A 13,281-nucleotide genomic window follows, 5' to 3' on the forward strand; every position below is an offset into this window, starting at 1 on the left:
CCCGGGAAAAAGTGGGTGTGCAAAGCTGGACCTCGCCATGTCGGCTCATCTCTTTTCTTGAGGCTTCGGAAGAATGGAAGAATGCAGCTCTGCGAACCGTGCTGCTGTCGCATCGTCTCTGGAAACACACTGATCGCATGCTAGTCAGCTGGTTTTGTCAGGGCCAGTGGCGCAATGGATAAAGCGTCTGACTACGGATCAGAAGATTCTAGGTTCGACTCCTGGCTGGCTCGGCGGCAACTTTTGACCCCGCGCCGGGAGGACCGCCACGATGGCCTTCTGCCCTCTGCTGGCCAGTAGATTTGCCGCGGCCTTCAGTTTGTCTACATGTACTCTCTCGTCAAAAGCCAGTCAGTCGCTCCCGGACCTCAGTCACACTCCTTTCAGTCTAGCACAAATGCATGCGCGCCTTTGCTTTTCTACAAGATGGTGGCAGAGTGCCTCCTCCCATATGGTCTAGCGGTTAGGATTCCTGGTTTTCACCCAGGCGGCCCGGGTTCGACTCCCGGTATGGGAAGCGCTTTTGCCTTCCCGTCAATGTGGGCTCCTTACCAGTAGAGCCCTCGGCTTAAGGCATTGCCCCCCAACAGTGCAGTCTGTCTCCACCTGCATGGGCTCTCCTTCACCTGCTGGACACCTTTCACATGGCTAAAGACTGTCTCCTTCAGCTTTGCCAACCGTGCCCTTCTTCAGCTGCTTTTCCCAGCCTTCAGCATCACTCCAACTCTTTCACACGCACATGTGTGCCGAGAGGCAGGGAAACGTCAGCGTTTGGCCATTTGTGGATTGGTGCCTGTGGGTCGAGGCGGGTGTTTGGTGTTTTCTGCAAATTAGCAGCACACACAACTCGTTTACGGAGTGGAAACTGCATCCGAGGAGTGCTCAGAGGAGCCAGCGCGAAACTCGTCAAAGGCTGGTCACAGAGCACGCACTCTGAGAGAGGAGCTTTACTGTGGCCGGAAGAGCACGCAGCCCGTGGTTAGCCGTGATCGTATAATGGTTAGTACTCTGCGTTGTGGCCGCAGCAACCCCGGTTCGAATCCGGGTTAGGGTTAGGGTTAGGGTTAGGGTTAGGGTTAGGTAAGGGTTTGTCCTTTGCCCAGCTCTCCGGGTCAGAGGGGGGGACCCAGGGTCAAGGGTTATGGTTAGGATTAGGGCTAGGGGTGGGCTTGGGGTAGGATATTGGTTGGGGGTTGGGGGTGGGGGTTAGGGTTAGGGCAAGGGTCAGGTCAGGGTCATCCCCCTCCTCACCAGGAGCCAGGCAAGGTTGGGCACTGTCCATCACCCACACCCAACGCGATTGTCCACTCAGCAGGTCTACTGTAACCTTTGCCTTCCTATTAATTTCCCCCGTCTGTAGGGAGGTTTCCCCGGGGTAACTGTCAATTTACAGTATTTACTTCTTGTACTCATACGTGTGGCAGGTTTGGGGGTTACTGTTTGTTCTTGTGTGGTCAGTGCTGGCGAACTCGCCGTCTGCACTGGTGTGATTGGCGTTTGTGGGATTGGTGTTAGTTTTTCTATTTCTTTTTCCGCAGGTGAGTTGGAGGATTGTGGAGTCAGCGGTGGAAGTCCAGGTTCCAGGATGAACTCAAGTAAGTCCCTAGCTGTTTGGTTATTCTCTGCAAGTGTACTCCATGTATTCTTTTTGTGTTCTATTTGGATTTTAACCCTTGGTTGTTTTGGTGCTTGCAGGTGCACTGGAGTAAGAGGAGGGTCCCGTGGTGTTGGAAGGAGAGGAAAGTCCTCATCCAATGACCACTCGCCTCTTAGTCCTTCGCCTAAGAGTTCCTCAGCCCGAGCAACAGTCTCCATTTTTAGTCTCTTTCCCAGATGTTTGGTTGCCCACCCCTTTGCAATATTAAAGGCTGTATGCCCATCTCTCCCCATCAAAGACCCCAATTTTCTGAGTGTCTCTTGAATTTCAAGTTCATAATGTTCTTCCAAAATGACTTGTGTTGTGTACATCCAATTTTTTGCATTGCCAGTAAGTAATTCTTGCACTTTTGCACTGGGGGAGGCTGGTTTTATGATTTCCGTGAGGAATTTTTCCAATCTTTGGAAGGATGCAGGTGGGTTTTCATTTTTTGTTTCTATGTTTTTTAGGTGATGTATCATCGTTATCAATTTTTGCATTAGTTTGACTGTTTTTCTTAGCTCTGGACTGGTAGGTATGTATTTGTTTTTCTTATTGTCTTTAGGCATATAATTGTTTTCTCTGTTGTCTTTAGTTGATGCTTTTTTTGCCTTTTGGTCATATCGGTTATTGCTGAAACGGTCCGCATTCCACTTTTGGGAAGCCCCATCGTTTCCGTGTCCACATCGGTTATTTCGCCCAAATCGGTTTTTATTGCAGCGGTCCGCATTCCCGTTTCGGGAAGCCACATCGCTGCAATGTCTAAATCCATAATGTTTTTTGTCATAATCAGGTAGGTTTTGGTTTTTGTCATAATCATGTAGATTTTGTTTTTTAGGAACCCTATGTCCTTTTTTATAGTGAACCTCTGTCCATTCATTGTTGTTAGTCATTGTTCAAGCTTTAGCACGACGTTTCGATATTTTTTTATATCTTTATCAAGTGAGCTTGAACTGTTAGCTAGCTTTTTTTAGGCTGAGGTAGGCTTCAGGCGATGTTCACCGTCCGGTGACTCAAGCAAGACTGAGACTCAATCGGTCTACGCCTCCTTTTATAACCTCTGAGAGGTTTCCACGATGTTCGATGTTTGATGTATTTGTTTGGTATTGTTTGATCAGTAAGTCATATTTATGTACAAGAGTACTTTTGTTGGTCCAGGTAAGTGGTTTGTATTTCTTTTTTTATTTTTTGTTGACATATATTTTGGTATTATTTCACCAGGTATGTATTGGGTCATTTTTGTGTACAATAATACTTTTGCAGGTCCAGGTAAGTGGTTTGTATTTTGGGTAAGTATTTCTTGTAGACATATGTTTGTATAAATTGTTTTTGTAATTTGTTTCTTTTTAGAAATCGGGTTGCTGAGCGACGGTGATGTTGGGGGGGGAGGCACTGGCGTGTTAGGTAAGGGTTTGTCCTTTGCCCAGCTCTCCGGGTCAGAGGGGGGGACCCAGGGTCAAGGGTTATGGTTAGGATTAGGGCTAGGGGTGGGCTTGGGGTAGGATATTGGTTGGGGGTTGGGGGTGGGGGTTAGGGTTAGGGCAAGGGTCAGGTCAGGGTCATCCCCCTCCTCACCAGGAGCCAGGCAAGGTTGGGCACTGTCCATCACCCACACCCAACGCGATTGTCCACTCAGCAGGTCTACTGTAACCTTTGCCTTCCTATTAATTTCCCCCGTCTGTAGGGAGGTTTCCCCGGGGTAACTGTCAATTTACAGTATTTACTTCTTGTACTCATACGTGTGGCAGGTTTGGGGGTTACTGTTTGTTCTTGTGTGGTCAGTGCTGGCGAACTCGCCGTCTGCACTGGTGTGATTGGCGTTTGTGGGATTGGTGTTAGTTTTTCTATTTCTTTTTCCGCAGGTGAGTTGGAGGATTGTGGAGTCAGCGGTGGAAGTCCAGGTTCCAGGATGAACTCAAGTAAGTCCCTAGCTGTTTGGTTATTCTCTGCAAGTGTACTCCATGTATTCTTTTTGTGTTCTATTTGGATTTTAACCCTTGGTTGTTTTGGTGCTTGCAGGTGCACTGGAGTAAGAGGAGGGTCCCGTGGTGTTGGAAGGAGAGGAAAGTCCTCATCCAATGACCACTCGCCTCTTAGTCCTTCGCCTAAGAGTTCCTCAGCCCGAGCAACAGTCTCCATTTTTAGTCTCTTTCCCAGATGTTTGGTTGCCCACCCCTTTGCAATATTAAAGGCTGTATGCCCATCTCTCCCCATCAAAGACCCCAATTTTCTGAGTGTCTCTTGAATTTCAAGTTCATAATGTTCTTCCAAAATGACTTGTGTTGTGTACATCCAATTTTTTGCATTGCCAGTAAGTAATTCTTGCACTTTTGCACTGGGGGAGGCTGGTTTTATGATTTCCGTGAGGAATTTTTCCAATCTTTGGAAGGATGCAGGTGGGTTTTCATTTTTTGTTTCTATGTTTTTTAGGTGATGTATCATCGTTATCAATTTTTGCATTAGTTTGACTGTTTTTCTTAGCTCTGGACTGGTAGGTATGTATTTGTTTTTCTTATTGTCTTTAGGCATATAATTGTTTTCTCTGTTGTCTTTAGTTGATGCTTTTTTTGCCTTTTGGTCATATCGGTTATTGCTGAAACGGTCCGCATTCCACTTTTGGGAAGCCCCATCGTTTCCGTGTCCACATCGGTTATTTCGCCCAAATCGGTTTTTATTGCAGCGGTCCGCATTCCCGTTTCGGGAAGCCACATCGCTGCAATGTCTAAATCCATAATGTTTTTTGTCATAATCAGGTAGGTTTTGGTTTTTGTCATAATCATGTAGATTTTGTTTTTTAGGAACCCTATGTCCTTTTTTATAGTGAACCTCTGTCCATTCATTGTTGTTAGTCATTGTTCAAGCTTTAGCACGACGTTTCGATATTTTTTTATATCTTTATCAAGTGAGCTTGAACTGTTAGCTAGCTTTTTTTAGGCTGAGGTAGGCTTCAGGCGATGTTCACCGTCCGGTGACTCAAGCAAGACTGAGACTCAATCGGTCTACGCCTCCTTTTATAACCTCTGAGAGGTTTCCACGATGTTCGATGTTTGATGTATTTGTTTGGTATTGTTTGATCAGTAAGTCATATTTATGTACAAGAGTACTTTTGTTGGTCCAGGTAAGTGGTTTGTATTTCTTTTTTTATTTTTTGTTGACATATATTTTGGTATTATTTCACCAGGTATGTATTGGGTCATTTTTGTGTACAATAATACTTTTGCAGGTCCAGGTAAGTGGTTTGTATTTTGGGTAAGTATTTCTTGTAGACATATGTTTGTATAAATTGTTTTTGTAATTTGTTTCTTTTTAGAAATCGGGTTGCTGAGCGACGGTGATGTTGGGGGGGGAGGCACTGGCGTGTTAGGTAAGGGTTTGTCCTTTGCCCAGCTCTCCGGGTCAGAGGGGGGGACCCAGGGTCAAGGGTTATGGTTAGGATTAGGGCTAGGGGTGGGCTTGGGGTAGGATATTGGTTGGGGGTTGGGGGTGGGGGTTAGGGTTAGGGCAAGGGTCAGGTCAGGGTCATCCCCCTCCTCACCAGGAGCCAGGCAAGGTTGGGCACTGTCCATCACCCACACCCAACGCGATTGTCCACTCAGCAGGTCTACTGTAACCTTTGCCTTCCTATTAATTTCCCCCGTCTGTAGGGAGGTTTCCCCGGGGTAACTGTCAATTTACAGTATTTACTTCTTGTACTCATACGTGTGGCAGGTTTGGGGGTTACTGTTTGTTCTTGTGTGGTCAGTGCTGGCGAACTCGCCGTCTGCACTGGTGTGATTGGCGTTTGTGGGATTGGTGTTAGTTTTTCTATTTCTTTTTCCGCAGGTGAGTTGGAGGATTGTGGAGTCAGCGGTGGAAGTCCAGGTTCCAGGATGAACTCAAGTAAGTCCCTAGCTGTTTGGTTATTCTCTGCAAGTGTACTCCATGTATTCTTTTTGTGTTCTATTTGGATTTTAACCCTTGGTTGTTTTGGTGCTTGCAGGTGCACTGGAGTAAGAGGAGGGTCCCGTGGTGTTGGAAGGAGAGGAAAGTCCTCATCCAATGACCACTCGCCTCTTAGTCCTTCGCCTAAGAGTTCCTCAGCCCGAGCAACAGTCTCCATTTTTAGTCTCTTTCCCAGATGTTTGGTTGCCCACCCCTTTGCAATATTAAAGGCTGTATGCCCATCTCTCCCCATCAAAGACCCCAATTTTCTGAGTGTCTCTTGAATTTCAAGTTCATAATGTTCTTCCAAAATGACTTGTGTTGTGTACATCCAATTTTTTGCATTGCCAGTAAGTAATTCTTGCACTTTTGCACTGGGGGAGGCTGGTTTTATGATTTCCGTGAGGAATTTTTCCAATCTTTGGAAGGATGCAGGTGGGTTTTCATTTTTTGTTTCTATGTTTTTTAGGTGATGTATCATCGTTATCAATTTTTGCATTAGTTTGACTGTTTTTCTTAGCTCTGGACTGGTAGGTATGTATTTGTTTTTCTTATTGTCTTTAGGCATATAATTGTTTTCTCTGTTGTCTTTAGTTGATGCTTTTTTTGCCTTTTGGTCATATCGGTTATTGCTGAAACGGTCCGCATTCCACTTTTGGGAAGCCCCATCGTTTCCGTGTCCACATCGGTTATTTCGCCCAAATCGGTTTTTATTGCAGCGGTCCGCATTCCCGTTTCGGGAAGCCACATCGCTGCAATGTCTAAATCCATAATGTTTTTTGTCATAATCAGGTAGGTTTTGGTTTTTGTCATAATCATGTAGATTTTGTTTTTTAGGAACCCTATGTCCTTTTTTATAGTGAACCTCTGTCCATTCATTGTTGTTAGTCATTGTTCAAGCTTTAGCACGACGTTTCGATATTTTTTTATATCTTTATCAAGTGAGCTTGAACTGTTAGCTAGCTTTTTTTAGGCTGAGGTAGGCTTCAGGCGATGTTCACCGTCCGGTGACTCAAGCAAGACTGAGACTCAATCGGTCTACGCCTCCTTTTATAACCTCTGAGAGGTTTCCACGATGTTCGATGTTTGATGTATTTGTTTGGTATTGTTTGATCAGTAAGTCATATTTATGTACAAGAGTACTTTTGTTGGTCCAGGTAAGTGGTTTGTATTTCTTTTTTTATTTTTTGTTGACATATATTTTGGTATTATTTCACCAGGTATGTATTGGGTCATTTTTGTGTACAATAATACTTTTGCAGGTCCAGGTAAGTGGTTTGTATTTTGGGTAAGTATTTCTTGTAGACATATGTTTGTATAAATTGTTTTTGTAATTTGTTTCTTTTTAGAAATCGGGTTGCTGAGCGACGGTGATGTTGGGGGGGGAAGGCACTGGCGTGTTAGGTAAGGGTTTGTCCTTTGCCCAGCTCTCCGGGTCAGAGGGGGGGACCCAGGGTCAAGGGTTATGGTTAGGATTAGGGCTAGGGGTGGGCTTGGGGTAGGATATTGGTTGGGGGTTGGGGGTGGGGGTTAGGGTTAGGGCAAGGGTCAGGTCAGGGTCATCCCCCTCCTCACCAGGAGCCAGGCAAGGTTGGGCACTGTCCATCACCCACACCCAACGCGATTGTCCACTCAGCAGGTCTACTGTAACCTTTGCCTTCCTATTAATTTCCCCCGTCTGTAGGGAGGTTTCCCCGGGGTAACTGTCAATTTACAGTATTTACTTCTTGTACTCATACGTGTGGCAGGTTTGGGGGTTACTGTTTGTTCTTGTGTGGTCAGTGCTGGCGAACTCGCCGTCTGCACTGGTGTGATTGGCGTTTGTGGGATTGGTGTTAGTTTTTCTATTTCTTTTTCCGCAGGTGAGTTGGAGGATTGTGGAGTCAGCGGTGGAAGTCCAGGTTCCAGGATGAACTCAAGTAAGTCCCTAGCTGTTTGGTTATTCTCTGCAAGTGTACTCCATGTATTCTTTTTGTGTTCTATTTGGATTTTAACCCTTGGTTGTTTTGGTGCTTGCAGGTGCACTGGAGTAAGAGGAGGGTCCCGTGGTGTTGGAAGGAGAGGAAAGTCCTCATCCAATGACCACTCGCCTCTTAGTCCTTCGCCTAAGAGTTCCTCAGCCCGAGCAACAGTCTCCATTTTTAGTCTCTTTCCCAGATGTTTGGTTGCCCACCCCTTTGCAATATTAAAGGCTGTATGCCCATCTCTCCCCATCAAAGACCCCAATTTTCTGAGTGTCTCTTGAATTTCAAGTTCATAATGTTCTTCCAAAATGACTTGTGTTGTGTACATCCAATTTTTTGCATTGCCAGTAAGTAATTCTTGCACTTTTGCACTGGGGGAGGCTGGTTTTATGATTTCCGTGAGGAATTTTTCCAATCTTTGGAAGGATGCAGGTGGGTTTTCATTTTTTGTTTCTATGTTTTTTAGGTGATGTATCATCGTTATCAATTTTTGCATTAGTTTGACTGTTTTTCTTAGCTCTGGACTGGTAGGTATGTATTTGTTTTTCTTATTGTCTTTAGGCATATAATTGTTTTCTCTGTTGTCTTTAGTTGATGCTTTTTTTGCCTTTTGGTCATATCGGTTATTGCTGAAACGGTCCGCATTCCACTTTTGGGAAGCCCCATCGTTTCCGTGTCCACATCGGTTATTTCGCCCAAATCGGTTTTTATTGCAGCGGTCCGCATTCCCGTTTCGGGAAGCCACATCGCTGCAATGTCTAAATCCATAATGTTTTTTGTCATAATCAGGTAGGTTTTGGTTTTTGTCATAATCATGTAGATTTTGTTTTTTAGGAACCCTATGTCCTTTTTTATAGTGAACCTCTGTCCATTCATTGTTGTTAGTCATTGTTCAAGCTTTAGCACGACGTTTCGATATTTTTTTATATCTTTATCAAGTGAGCTTGAACTGTTAGCTAGCTTTTTTTAGGCTGAGGTAGGCTTCAGGCGATGTTCACCGTCCGGTGACTCAAGCAAGACTGAGACTCAATCGGTCTACGCCTCCTTTTATAACCTCTGAGAGGTTTCCACGATGTTCGATGTTTGATGTATTTGTTTGGTATTGTTTGATCAGTAAGTCATATTTATGTACAAGAGTACTTTTGTTGGTCCAGGTAAGTGGTTTGTATTTCTTTTTTTATTTTTTGTTGACATATATTTTGGTATTATTTCACCAGGTATGTATTGGGTCATTTTTGTGTACAATAATACTTTTGCAGGTCCAGGTAAGTGGTTTGTATTTTGGGTAAGTATTTCTTGTAGACATATGTTTGTATAAATTGTTTTTGTAATTTGTTTCTTTTTAGAAATCGGGTTGCTGAGCGACGGTGATGTTGGGGGGGGAGGCACTGGCGTGTTAGGTAAGGGTTTGTCCTTTGCCCAGCTCTCCGGGTCAGAGGGGGGGACCCAGGGTCAAGGGTTATGGTTAGGATTAGGGCTAGGGGTGGGCTTGGGGTAGGATATTGGTTGGGGGTTGGGGGTGGGGGTTAGGGTTAGGGCAAGGGTCAGGTCAGGGTCATCCCCCTCCTCACCAGGAGCCAGGCAAGGTTGGGCACTGTCCATCACCCACACCCAACGCGATTGTCCACTCAGCAGGTCTACTGTAACCTTTGCCTTCCTATTAATTTCCCCCGTCTGTAGGGAGGTTTCCCCGGGGTAACTGTCAATTTACAGTATTTACTTCTTGTACTCATACGTGTGGCAGGTTTGGGGGTTACTGTTTGTTCTTGTGTGGTCAGTGCTGGCGAACTCGCCGTCTGCACTGGTGTGATTGGCGTTTGTGGGATTGGTGTTAGTTTTTCTATTTCTTTTTCCGCAGGTGAGTTGGAGGATTGTGGAGTCAGCGGTGGAAGTCCAGGTTCCAGGATGAACTCAAGTAAGTCCCTAGCTGTTTGGTTATTCTCTGCAAGTGTACTCCATGTATTCTTTTTGTGTTCTATTTGGATTTTAACCCTTGGTTGTTTTGGTGCTTGCAGGTGCACTGGAGTAAGAGGAGGGTCCCGTGGTGTTGGAAGGAGAGGAAAGTCCTCATCCAATGACCACTCGCCTCTTAGTCCTTCGCCTAAGAGTTCCTCAGCCCGAGCAACAGTCTCCATTTTTAGTCTCTTTCCCAGATGTTTGGTTGCCCACCCCTTTGCAATATTAAAGGCTGTATGCCCATCTCTCCCCATCAAAGACCCCAATTTTCTGAGTGTCTCTTGAATTTCAAGTTCATAATGTTCTTCCAAAATGACTTGTGTTGTGTACATCCAATTTTTTGCATTGCCAGTAAGTAATTCTTGCACTTTTGCACTGGGGGAGGCTGGTTTTATGATTTCCGTGAGGAATTTTTCCAATCTTTGGAAGGATGCAGGTGGGTTTTCATTTTTTGTTTCTATGTTTTTTAGGTGATGTATCATCGTTATCAATTTTTGCATTAGTTTGACTGTTTTTCTTAGCTCTGGACTGGTAGGTATGTATTTGTTTTTCTTATTGTCTTTAGGCATATAATTGTTTTCTCTGTTGTCTTTAGTTGATGCTTTTTTTGCCTTTTGGTCATATCGGTTATTGCTGAAACGGTCCGCATTCCACTTTTGGGAAGCCCCATCGTTTCCGTGTCCACATCGGTTATTTCGCCCAAATCGGTTTTTATTGCAGCGGTCCGCATTCCCGTTTCGGGAAGCCACATCGCTGCAATGTCTAAATCCATAATGTTTTTTGTCATAATCAGGTAGGTTTTGGTTTTTGTCATAATCATGTAGATTTTGTTTTTTAGGAACCCTATGTCCTTTTTTATAGTGAACCTCTGTCCATTCATTGTTGTTAGTCATTGTTCAAGCTTTAGCACGACGTTTCGATATTTTTTTATATCTTTATCAAGTGAGCTTGAACTGTTAGCTAGCTTTTTTTAGGCTGAGGTAGGCTTCAGGCGATGTTCACCGTCCGGTGACTCAAGCAAGACTGAGACTCAATCGGTCTACGCCTCCTTTTATAACCTCTGAGAGGTTTCCACGATGTTCGATGTTTGATGTATTTGTTTGGTATTGTTTGATCAGTAAGTCATATTTATGTACAAGAGTACTTTTGTTGGTCCAGGTAAGTGGTTTGTATTTCTTTTTTTATTTTTTGTTGACATATATTTTGGTATTATTTCACCAGGTATGTATTGGGTCATTTTTGTGTACAATAATACTTTTGCAGGTCCAGGTAAGTGGTTTGTATTTTGGGTAAGTATTTCTTGTAGACATATGTTTGTATAAATTGTTTTTGTAATTTGTTTCTTTTTAGAAATCGGGTTGCTGAGCGACGGTGATGTTGGGGGGGGAGGCACTGGCGTGTTAGGTAAGGGTTTGTCCTTTGCCCAGCTCTCCGGGTCAGAGGGGGGGACCCAGGGTCAAGGGTTATGGTTAGGATTAGGGCTAGGGGTGGGCTTGGGGTAGGATATTGGTTGGGGGTTGGGGGTGGGGGTTAGGGTTAGGGCAAGGGTCAGGTCAGGGTCATCCCCCTCCTCACCAGGAGCCAGGCAAGGTTGGGCACTGTCCATCACCCACACCCAACGCGATTGTCCACTCAGCAGGTCTACTGTAACCTTTGCCTTCCTATTAATTTCCCCCGTCTGTAGGGAGGTTTCCCCGGGGTAACTGTCAATTTACAGTATTTACTTCTTGTACTCATACGTGTGGCAGGTTTGGGGGTTACTGTTTGTTCTTGTGTGGTCAGTGCTGGCGAACTCGCCGTCTGCACTGGTGTGATTGGCGTTTGTGGGATTGGTGTTAGTTTTTCTATTTCTTTTTCCGCAGGTGAGTTGGAGGATTGTGGAGTCAGCGGTGGAAGTCCAGGTTCCAGGATGAACTCAAGTAAGTCCCTAGCTGTTTGGTTATTCTCTGCAAGTGTACTCCATGTATTCTTTTTGTGTTCTATTTGGATTTTAACCCTTGGTTGTTTTGGTGCTTGCAGGTGCACTGGAGTAAGAGGAGGGTCCCGTGGTGTTGGAAGGAGAGGAAAGTCCTCATCCAATGACCACTCGCCTCTTAGTCCTTCGCCTAAGAGTTCCTCAGCCCGAGCAACAGTCTCCATTTTTAGTCTCTTTCCCAGATGTTTGGTTGCCCACCCCTTTGCAATATTAAAGGCTGTATGCCCATCTCTCCCCATCAAAGACCCCAATTTTCTGAGTGTCTCTTGAATTTCAAGTTCATAATGTTCTTCCAAAATGACTTGTGTTGTGTACATCCAATTTTTTGCATTGCCAGTAAGTAATTCTTGCACTTTTGCACTGGGGGAGGCTGGTTTTATGATTTCCGTGAGGAATTTTTCCAATCTTTGGAAGGATGCAGGTGGGTTTTCATTTTTTGTTTCTATGTTTTTTAGGTGATGTATCATCGTTATCAATTTTTGCATTAGTTTGACTGTTTTTCTTAGCTCTGGACTGGTAGGTATGTATTTGTTTTTCTTATTGTCTTTAGGCATATAATTGTTTTCTCTGTTGTCTTTAGTTGATGCTTTTTTTGCCTTTTGGTCATATCGGTTATTGCTGAAACGGTCCGCATTCCACTTTTGGGAAGCCCCATCGTTTCCGTGTCCACATCGGTTATTTCGCCCAAATCGGTTTTTATTGCAGCGGTCCGCATTCCCGTTTCGGGAAGCCACATCGCTGCAATGTCTAAATCCATAATGTTTTTTGTCATAATCAGGTAGGTTTTGGTTTTTGTCATAATCATGTAGATTTTGTTTTTTAGGAACCCTATGTCCTTTTTTATAGTGAACCTCTGTCCATTCATTGTTGTTAGTCATTGTTCAAGCTTTAGCACGACGTTTCGATATTTTTTTATATCTTTATCAAGTGAGCTTGAACTGTTAGCTAGCTTTTTTTAGGCTGAGGTAGGCTTCAGGCGATGTTCACCGTCCGGTGACTCAAGCAAGACTGAGACTCAATCGGTCTACGCCTCCTTTTATAACCTCTGAGAGGTTTCCACGATGTTCGATGTTTGATGTATTTGTTTGGTATTGTTTGATCAGTAAGTCATATTTATGTACAAGAGTACTTTTGTTGGTCCAGGTAAGTGGTTTGTATTTCTTTTTTTATTTTTTGTTGACATATATTTTGGTATTATTTCACCAGGTATGTATTGGGTCATTTTTGTGTACAATAATACTTTTGCAGGTCCAGGTAAGTGGTTTGTATTTTGGGTAAGTATTTCTTGTAGACATATGTTTGTATAAATTGTTTTTGTAATTTGTTTCTTTTTAGAAATCGGGTTGCTGAGCGACGGTGATGTTGGGGGGGGAGGCACTGGCGTGTTAGGTAAGGGTTTGTCCTTTGCCCAGCTCTCCGGGTCAGAGGGGGGGACCCAGGGTCAAGGGTTATGGTTAGGATTAGGGCTAGGGGTGGGCTTGGGGTAGGATATTGGTTGGGGGTTGGGGGTGGGGGTTAGGGTTAGGGCAAGGGTCAGGTCAGGGTCATCCCCCTCCTCACCAGGAGCCAGGCAAGGTTGGGCACTGTCCATCACCCACACCCAACGCGATTGTCCACTCAGCAGGTCTACTGTAACCTTTGCCTTCCTATTAATTTCCCCCGTCTGTAGGGAGGTTTCCCCGGGGTAACTGTCAATTTACAGTATTTACTTCTTGTACTCATACGTGTGGCAGGTTTGGGGGTTACTGTTTGTTCTTGTGTGGTCAGTGCTGGCGAACTCGCCGTCTGCACTGGTGTGATTGGCGTTTGTGGGATTGGTGTTAGTTTTT

General features: G+C 44.6%; 1 non-coding gene across 1 annotated transcript; it reads left to right on the forward strand.

The window, feature by feature from the left end:
• Positions 1-445: 445 nt before the first annotated feature.
• On the forward strand, positions 446-517 carry trnae-uuc. Its single transcript has one exon. It is a non-coding gene; the product is annotated as a tRNA-Glu (tRNA).
• The last annotated feature ends 12,764 nt before the right edge of the window (positions 518-13,281 follow it).

The sequence above is a fragment of the Alosa sapidissima genome, chromosome 10 (assembly GCF_018492685.1).
Source record: "Alosa sapidissima isolate fAloSap1 chromosome 10, fAloSap1.pri, whole genome shotgun sequence".
Lineage (NCBI taxonomy): Eukaryota > Metazoa > Chordata > Actinopteri > Clupeiformes > Clupeidae > Alosa > Alosa sapidissima.